This window comes from Nanorana parkeri, unplaced genomic scaffold (assembly GCF_000935625.1).
Source record: "Nanorana parkeri isolate BGI_ZX_2015 unplaced genomic scaffold, ASM93562v1 scaffold197, whole genome shotgun sequence".
Classification (NCBI taxonomy): domain Eukaryota; kingdom Metazoa; phylum Chordata; class Amphibia; order Anura; family Dicroglossidae; genus Nanorana; species Nanorana parkeri.
This window is the reverse complement of record NW_017306465.1, coordinates 1,132,249-1,142,965: the sequence shown is the minus strand read 5'-3', so window position 1 is coordinate 1,142,965 and position 10,717 is coordinate 1,132,249.

Genomic DNA, 10,717 nt, shown 5'->3' with positions numbered 1-10,717 from the left:
CAGCGTGCTCTTTGCACTTTAGCAGATCTGGCTGGCTCATTGTACAACTCCCCCCCACTCTCTGAGCTCTGCTTAGAGAAGGACATTAAGGGGCTGGTACTAAGTAGATATGTGCACTGCAAAAAAATTCGGGTCAGCCGAACATGCTGAGCATGTTCGGCCGACCCGAAACCATGCGAAGCAAGCCGATATACGGCTGAAATCAGCCGTACAAGCCTGAAGTGAATAGCCGAACAGTGTTCGGCTCACTTCACTTGGGGTCGGTTGTTCACTCGGCTGCCCTCGGCAGCTTAGTGTATAGACCCGTTAGTTTTCTGACGAAACAAATGAAAACAAAAATTTTTTCCATTCGTTTCATCAAAGAAAACACATTTTTCTACTATTTCAAATTCGGAGGCAACGAGCCTCTGAATCCGAAACCACACTCAGAATGCAGAACGAGCAGCGGCCATGTCGGCCGCTGGTGCGTTCTGCACTTGCACGCCGCCATCTTTGAGTGTATCTTGGTGTATACCGAGATATACTCAAAGATGGCAGCGCGCCTGCGCAGAATGCGGCGCTGGCAAATATGGCTGCCGCTCGTTACAAACAAATTTCGGACGAAACGCTGAATTAACTGAATTTCGTTGATTTGCAGGTTCGTCCGAATGCACATGTCTAGTGTACTAAAGTTTAAGTTCATGTACAATTTGAACTTCTGACTCTGATATTTGTAGGTCCTACGCATGAAGCCTTTCTTAGTTTCACATTGGTGTTTGATCTATATTTTCCATTATTAGACACGCTACAAAACTGTCTGAGTTCCGAGAAGTTCTATAGTCTCTGTATATAGATCATTATAGATACGTCTTAGCATTTGAACATTGGGGTTTAACATCAAATATATAGAATCTGTACGATATACAAATACAGTCAACATGTTAAGTCAATCGATGAACCAATAAAATTGTTCAGGAAACATTGAAACCAGTGCAAGAGCTACAACAGGGATAGGCAACCTTGGCAGTCCAGCTGGGGTGAAACTCAAATTGCATCATGCCTCTACCTCTGAAAGTCATGTCTGTGGCTGTCAGTCTTGCAATGCCTCTTGGGACTTGTAGTTCGACAACAGCTGGAGTGCCAAGGTTGCCTACCCCTGGTCTTCAATTTACACTTATTCTGAGTTTTTATGGTACATGGCACCCTGTCACATGCCTTCGTTGGAGAGTGAGATGACGAGGGAGGCCTCTCTTGCTACTCTTCTTCAGACACCCCTGATGATGATCCACCTACTGAAGATGATGGACAGTAGGTGCAGGGACAGAAGCATGGTGAAAGCTGATGACACACCGAACAGAGGAAAAAGGCGACTGGACACAGAGAGCTGCGGAGAAGCCACCTCTGAATGATGGTGTCAACAGCACCGATGTAGAAGGTGGAATCATATTCAGGAACAGGCCAGGTAGATAAAAGGTGGTTAGCGAAGTACAGAATCAGCAGGCAAAAGCGGATCTAGGAAAGGCCGGATCAATAACTTGCAGACAGAATGGTAATAAATCAACAGATGGAAGAATAGTCAGGAAGCAAGCCGAAGTTACTGAGCCAGGCAGCAAACAGCAGAGTCAAGGTTCAGGTCGGGTCAATAACAGGTAACAGAAGCAGAATATGAACAACCCTTAAACAGGCCATCTAGCACCACTGTTTGAAATGCGCTCACACAGGCATGTCAGTTTGCGCACGCTGTGCTACACAGGTGTGCGCCATCCTACTACCGAGACATGGCGTCCCGCCAAGCTCCTGGCAACCAATGACATCACTGGTTGCCAGGAGGTTGGCAGGTTTCCAGTCAGAGTGCTCCAGGTTCCTAAGAGCTGGGTGGATAGATGTGTATGGCCCTGACACTTCTCTGCGCCCAGCTCTTAGCAAACTTGGACACTCTGGCCGGAAAGGTAGTGGTAGGCACATTGCAAACATTTTGCAGCAGAGCGGCCATGGCCCCTCACGAGATGCCACCTCATAGGGCTGGCCCTGTATGTTCCTTTGAAGTTGACATAATCCTATTCCCTAGGCAAACCATTTAGGCATACCCAGCTTATACAGTATGAACTTTGGTTTAATGGCTGCTTCTGTAGTAAACAGACAAGGGCATTGCCAGGCTGGGTCATCCATGGTACATTCATTTTTCCGCATGGAAGAGGAAGAAGGGTAACTACCATATGTTGAGACTTGTTGAGTTGGTCGGCACAATGGAGTGAGTCCTTAGGCATGAGTCCTAAAACTGGTTTTGGGGCAAGGTCCACCACACCTTATGCACAAAGTACACATAGGCCATCAAAAGATCAAATAAAAAATGCAGCTTCAGCTGAAATACACAAGTTCAATCTGGAGTTGTCCCCTGCAGTACTTCTTTCCCCCACAAAATGACCCGAGTCTGCCATACTGAATGACAACCAGCATCTTTCAATCCACTTCCTCTGAGTCCAGGCTGTCATGGACCCGCCCCCAGCCTGTGACAGGACAGTGAAAGGAGAAGCAGTGATGAGCTCACGTCTCTGTCTCCCTTTCTCTTCCAATCAGCACATGAACTGATTGGCTACTTGTGCTGCTCCTTCCTCCCCCAGTGTGAGCTCTGATGTCCAGGGACTAAAAGAGGCTGATACCACAGCATTCAGGTGCCTACACTGCTTGCATTTAAAAAAAAAAAATACATCTAATGATGTATTAATGAATAGAGAGCTGACCTAGGGCAACAAAGCTCAATCACTGTATGGTATTGAGAAGCAACATTACCCTAGGCCAGGCATACAGAGTATCTGCCCGTCTCCTCTTCTCTATAACATGTGGGAAGGCATTCTGTAGTCCACATAGGGAACCAGTTGCAATGCTAACAGGCAGGAACAGCAGTGTTTTTGCTTGTAATGGTATATTTAAGGACAGCAGATAAGAGAAGCTCATTGCTACAGTTCACACACACTTTACAATCCGATTAATTGACATAGACAAGGCAGACAGATTTAGACGGTTTTGATAGATGACGGCCAATAATCCTTTGTGTAGTTTCCATTGCCTCGTTTGTCCATCTGGCAGTAAACAATCTAAAAGGACAGACAAAGAAAAACACAAACACTGGCGTACGGGAGAGTCATTTATAGCATATCTGAATAAAACTGGAAATGTTTACACGGGTTCACATGACCACACAGAGATATTCTTAGAAGGATGTGCTCATTAAGAAGTCCCACTGTACAAATACTGTACGAATACCACACAGCTCTCCGCACACAATCAAAGACAATCCCCTATAGATTCCCTTATTTCTAGTGGGAAAAGAATTCCAAGGTCTCGGCAGTGCTGCGGACTGCGTGTAACTAATTATTAAACAAATATTTTTCCATTACTGCGAGCTAGACATCATAGAGAAAAGATATTTCTTTTAAAGAGAACCTCGGATCATATAAAATGCATCGTGTTTAAATAATATCTCCTTTCAGTTTACTGTAATGACATATCAGGGTTGCTGGTGACAAGTTATTACTTGCATTCTCTGGGGAGGAGTGAACTCTGCAGCTGCCATATTTTAGTAGCCACTGACTGCAAAGACATTACTTTCTTACTGATAAATACTTTAAAATGATATTAAAGTCAAAAGAATTTTAAGCTATTTTAAATGCTGATAAAATTATTATTATATAGGATTTATATAGCGCCAACAGTTTGCGGAGCGCTTTACAATATAAGGAAGACATTACAATTACAATAAAATTCAAGACAAGATGGTAGGAGGACCCTGCCTGTGAGAGCTTACAATCTAAAGGGAAGGGGCAAGTGATAAATGAGGAGGTAGCTGTGTGGGGATGACTTGTTTGAGAAAGTGATATTTCAGTGCTTAGTTAGAGGTCGGATAAGCTTCCCTAAAGAGATGAGTCTTAAGAGATCACCTAAAGGCAGTCAGAGTAGGAGATAGACGGACAGGTTGGGGTAAAGAGTTCCAAAGAATGGGGGAGACTCTAGAGAAGTCCTGGAGGTGAACATGGGAGTAATTGACAAGGGAGCTAGAGAGCAGGAGGTATTAGGATGAGCATAGGGGACGGTTAGGTTGATACATTGAGACAAGGTTGGAGATGTAAACTGGGGCTGAGTTGTGAATGGCTTTGTAGGTGGTTGTTAATATTTTGAATTTTATCCTTGGGGCGATTGGAAGCCAGTGCAGGGATCGGCAGAGGGGGGTTGCAGATACTGAGTGGTTGGTTAGGTGGATGAAATCCTGTACAATGGATGCTGCTCCTTGATGTTTAAAAGTTTTAGTTTCCTGGAGAATTTGCTGGTGCCCTGAGCACTGGTTCTGACTTCCTGTTAGACTTGTGCGCCGTCAAAAAATTCGTACTGTTTCATTTCGTTTCGGAATATCCGTTATTTCGTATTTCGTAACTGAAAATTCGGATTCGTATGAAATACAAATTTTCGTTAGTGGCGGTTATATTTTCGTAACTTTACGAACATTCGTTATGATGAAGTTAAAAAGCAAAATACCTTTGTTAATATTGGAGTGGTAGTTGTTTTTTTTATCCGAAATACGAATTCCGTTAACAAATTCCGGATCCGAATTTCTTTTTTCGGATTAAAAAAAAACTACCATCAATCAACTCCAATATATTAACAAAGGTATTTTTCTTTTTAACTTCAATATAACGAATGTTCGTAACGGAACGAAAATACGTCAACGGAATTTCGTATTTCCTGCCTGTATTTGTAATGCAACTCTCAGCAGCAGAAGAGAACCTCTTATTGGTCAACCAAAACGAAATATGAATTCCGTTAACGGATTCCGTATCCGAATTTCGTATTTAAAAAAAAAATACCATCAACTCCAATATAAATGTACTTTGCTTCTTAACTTTAATATAACGAATGTTCGTAACGGAACGAAAACACGTCAACGGAATTTCGTATTTCCTGCCTGTGTATTGTAATGCATCAGCAGCAGCGGATCCGTATCTCGGATTAAAAAAAATCTTGTCATGTTGTTCAACCTCATTTACAGGGTAATATTAGTTCCTGTTTCAAAGAAATTCGGATCCGAAATTCGTTAACGGAATTTCGTATTTCGGATATAATTCGGAAACTGCCATTCCGATTTCGGATGCTCCGAAATTCGGAATTTCAGGAAAATTCATACGAATTTCGATTCGTAACGAAACGAATCGCACATGTCTACTTCCTGTTTTAGAGTGACTCCTTTCTCAAGCAGAGTGCTATGGAGTCACCCTTGTGTGCGCTAGCAAGCTGTGTGTGTCTCCACATACACACAAAACGTATGAAGATGTCACCAGCACACCAAAATCCTTTCAGGATCACAAAGTGTTCATTTTATTGAAGGTTCTTGTTACAAAAAACTAGCACTTTCGGGGTTGCGCGGGGCTTATCATTGCCTGATGAAGGGACCATGCTTGGCCCCCGAAAGTGCTTGTTTTTTTTTAACAACACCCTTCAATACAATGAACATTTTGTGATCCTGAAAGGATTTTGGTGTGCTGGTGACATCTTCACACATTCTGCCGATATTGGCGGCATCATCCGCAGTCACTACGAGAACCCCCCATTACACGGGGCATCCGTTAAGGAGTGCGACAAGGCAACTATATGCTGTCCACAAGCACAGACACAAAATCAAGCAAATCAAAGACAGCAAATCGAGCTACACCCCTCCTCCCTGGCCCTCTCTCCTCCTCCAAGCTAGTAGATGACCAATTGCTGGAGTCTGTACTGTCCTTTGTGACCTAGTACTGGACATGAAGTTCATGGAAGCTGAGCTGAGAGACTTGGAAGCGCTGTTCAGAAACATGATGATTGTAAGTTTTGGGGCAAAAATGTAAAGCAATGCTTTGATGGGCAATGTATATTTGTTTGATCTGGATTCATTATTCAAAAAACTTTGACCATTTAATACTTCTTTAAATAAAGACAAATTGTGTTTGGAGTTCACATTTAATTCAAAAAAGGTAAAGTGAACATTTGAGCTTTCTCTACAGCTTTATTAATTTAACCACTTTCTTTAGCTTGGCTGTAAAGGAATGGGTTGTGACTAGACATGTGCACTGCCAAAAAATTTGTTTAGTTTCGTTTTAAATTCGGATTTGTGTTATTTCGTTTTTCGGGATTTGGGTGTGAAAGTCAATTCGGATTCGGACGAAATTCGGTAGCGGTAGGTCGAACGTTCGTTTCGTTTTCTGTTTTTATTCGTTTCGTTCGTTCGTGACATTTGAGGGGGAAAAAATATTTTTCTCCTTCTCTAATGTCACTTTGCTCCAACGAACGAAACGAATAAGAACCGAAAAGGAAACGAACGTTCGAACTACCGCTACCGAATTTCGGAAATGGAAATTCGGATTTGTTTGCATTCGTTATGTCTGTAATTCGGATACATCCGAATGTCCGAAAATTCGTCCGAATTTCGATTCGGAATGAAACGAATCGCACATGTCTAGTTGTGACCACATAACCAGCGTGGCAGGAAGTTGGCAGTATTTTACCTATATTACCAGGTCAGCACTGCCGAGGTAAATCCAGAATGCACTGAACCGGGCTGAACTCTTTACACCGGAAGTAGTAAAACCTAATGCTGGTGGAGTCCATCATCTGAAATATAGTTATTTATTTCACAATCGGCTTGATATTAAACATTGAAGCTCCCCCCTATTGCTTTAAGAATGCGTGTGACGTTGGGAGCCGACTGGTGATAAGAGTTCATGTACTTTGTCCATTTTCCATCAACTTTTTACTGTTTTATTGAATAAGCTTGTCAGAATCATTAAGACAGAGGGCACTACTACGCATGTTTTAAATTGTTGAAGAAAACTTAAACTCAATCCCTGGGGTGAAATATTATCTGATATTGTCCCTGGTTGCAATTAAATCTAGGACACTTTGCACAAGTCTTCTCCAGCACATCCCAAAGATTCTCAATGGGGTCTGAACTCTGTGATGGCCAATCCATGTGTGAAAATGTCTCATGCGCCCTGAACCACTCTTTCACAATTGGAGCCCAATGAATCCTGGCTTTGTCATCTTGGAATATGCCTCTGCCATCAGGAAGAAAAAAAAAAATCCATTGATGGAAAAACCTGGTCATTCAGTATGTTCAGGTAGCAGCTGACCTCATTTTTGGCCACATAACATTACTGAACCAACCCTTTTAATCCAATGGGCTCTGACCTATTTGCTTAGCTAAAACCAGGTGGCGACTTATTTTTTGGACAGGCAGCGTATATTGGAAGTCTAACTCGGCTTTAAAAATCTGCTGTCACTTTAAGAGATGTCAGCAGCTCCCGTGATGCAGTTTCCCCGATAGTGTGCCATCTCTTCAGCAGATCTGTCAACTTTTTACCCACAAAGCTTTCTTGCTAATTTCCCAACTTGTGAATCACCATCAGATGGTGTTTCGATAAGTTTTCTTGTTTGTCTGACTTGCTGAGCACGGCATGTTTGTGGGCAGAAGTTCACAGGCTGGTAATACTTGACTCAATTCTCGGTATCACCACCGACTTCTGGGCAGCTGAAGAGGAAGTAGGCACAGAACCGTTTAAAACTGTGGTTTTTGTCTTCAAAGTTTCCGGTGTGCAATGCTTAACATCAAAGATTGAACATCAAATGTATTTACATTATCACTTTTGTTAAAATTTGGCATTGTACACTATTTATAATGATAAAAATATACCTTTTAAAAACTTAAGACCTCATCTTGACTATCATGTAACGGCATCAAAACTGTTGCATGTATATTTTGTAAAGTATACCTAAAGCCAAAACTTGTTTTTCATTATAGAGTGGGGTTTCAACCTCAATAGATTTGAAACTCCTGGAAGTTTGTTTTGCTTTTGTTTAGTCATGGGTGTCTCATTGGGGATATTTTGCTTGATTTCCTGTCCTATAAACACAACAGAAAGTAAGATGACATTTCTCTAAAGCTGCCCATACACTGTCTCTCGCTCAGCCCCACGGTTCCAACAAAAGTCAATTGAAAATAAACTTTTGTTGAATGTAGGGGTGCCGACTGGCCCACACATTGGTTGAAAATTCAACAAGCGTATGGCTAAGCTTTGAGTGAGGGAAATTACCTCCTTGGCAGTTGTCACCAAAAACAAGTGTACCCATTGAAAGATACCCCTTCTACTTACTTTCAGTGAGAATAGTCATCAAGACAAAGAGTGAATCTCCCTAAAGCGAAAACACACAATAAAAGGGGCTCTAACCCTTTGTCACACCTTTAAAGCTAAAAAAAAAAGGAACTTTGACTTTACAAGCAGGTTATTTATATGTGTACTGGGGTAGCCATCATTGTTCATCACAAAGGCAGGCTTTAGTTCTTATTTAAAACTATGGTTGTGCTTTACTGTTCCTCATTCCGAAGGCAAATCTATCTGTCTGGTCAGTCTAAATGAGCACAATACACCCTATTGGTTGGGTATCCTGTATTTTAACTTTCAGTTGCTCAGCTGAGATGCTGACTGCTTGTCTGATATACAAAAGTTCTCAAGAAGGAGAATATACAAATGTATTAACTTGCATGACTTGTACGATCTTGCATGTTTGTTAACTTGTAAGATCTTTTTATAATTGTATGATTTTGTACACTTGTATGGTCTTGTAAACTAGTATGATCTTGTATACTTGTATCCATGTTAATGTTTGATCTTGTAAACTTGTATGATCTTGTAAACTTGTATGATCTTGTATACTTGTATCCATGTTAATGTGTTTGATCTTGTAAACTTGTATGATCTTTTATACTTGTTAACTTGTATAATCTTGTATGCATGATCTTGTATACACCTATGATCTTGTATCTATGTTACTGTGCATGATCATGTATGACCTTGAATGCTTGTAAGAGCTTGTAAACTTGTATCTTTATAAGATTTTGTATACTTATAAGCTTGTATGATCTTGTATCTATGTTAATGTGCATGATCATGAATGCTTGTTAGATCCTACAACCTTGTATGACCTTGCATCTTTGCAAGATTTTGTATACTTATAAGCTTGTATGATCTTGTATCTATGTTAACATGCATGATCATGTATGATCTTGAATGCTTGTATGATTTTGTATACTTGTGCACCTGTATGATCTTGCATACTTGTATGAATGTGTATATTTGTAAACTCGTATAATCATGCATCAAGCATGGATGAGAAAGCCAGTAAAATCAAACAAAATATGCAAGTGTTCGAATTTAACTAAACCTGTGTATGTAGAACCAAGGTAGTTGTCTCTTTATATGAAGAAAAAGCAATAACACAAGTAATGTTCAAGAAACAAACTGCTTTATTTAAAGCAGAGACTGAGATACATTAGAATCACCCTGATACCAGGTATAATTCCCCTGAGAACAATTAAATTCTCTTTAGATTCAAAACACATTCTAGAACAATAAAACCCCAGATACTGGAGCTGTGACAATAATGCAAGCGCGTTAAAAGATATATAAAGATTTCAATTCAATAAACAGCATTTTTTTTTCTGATCCACAGAAAGAAAAATAATTAGGTACATAAAAGTTATTTCATTAGATACACAGTAAAAACACTGCACCTTTATATTATATACAAACAGCGCCCAATATGGGCAATAATATCAAATCCTCAAATGAAAAATTCCACCTTCAAGCTGCACTAAAACTCTTTTGCTGGAGGTTCTGAAGAGCAATTGAAAAATATTGCTGCTCATAGCAAACATAGAATGCCAGTTTTCCAGTGCAGGTTTAAAAACACAAGTTTAATGGCACTGGGCAAGTTTAGACAGCGTTCAGGAGACAGTCAGTCCAAGCCAAGAGCCAGAAAATAAGCGGTTTCGTCAAGGCTGAAAGTCTCCTGGGCTTGCCTAGCCCTGGCTATGGGTAACAAAATGACTTCTCATATCACATGGTTAAACTCTTCAGTACTGAAAACAAATAAGTGACCCAGCATATCTACAGAATACACTTGTGCAGTTAGACCAGGTGACCCAATACTGAACAAAGTCATTATTTTATGGCATGATACTGCTTAAAATAAGCAGCCTGGACTGGTCTTGGAATGATTGCACTCTGCGACACGCTGGCGTTTTATTTCCAGAAGAAAGCATTCTATGGTAAGACTGGTAGCTTTAAAAATGTTTTTTTTTGCATAGGGATTTTTTTATGTTAGTTTTCTATAGTTAAAAGGTTCTCACTGCCAAAAATTAATTGCCATCTCAAAATGATTCCCAGATTATCTATTTTTATTAAACCTTATTGACTGAATTTTCACACTGGAAAGGGATGTCTCAAACACTTTGTTCCCATTATTTCTCTTCAGACTTTTCTGCATAGATTGATTTTTTTTTTATATTATAAAAATTAGTAATAACCATCCACAAAACAAATTCTGGCCAAATGTGGCTTTTGTCAATGGTTGTGAATGCTACATCCCATTTCAGTGTGGCAGCTTAAGGTGCTTTCAAGAGTCCAGCTCTTAACGTTACTATCAAAGTGCCTTTAAGATGTGCTTAACTAGTTTTCTGCCAGAGCAGAAAAAATGCATTGGTAGAAAAGGGGTTAAATCACTATATAGTTCCTAAACATAAAAAGGCATTAATAAGGCAGTGTAAGGTACAACGAGCAAGTGCCAAGTGCTTAAACCCATAACAACCAATGAATACTGGTTTGTTGCAATGCCTGTTGCACATACTCATTGCACTTTTCACTGCTTCATTAAGCGA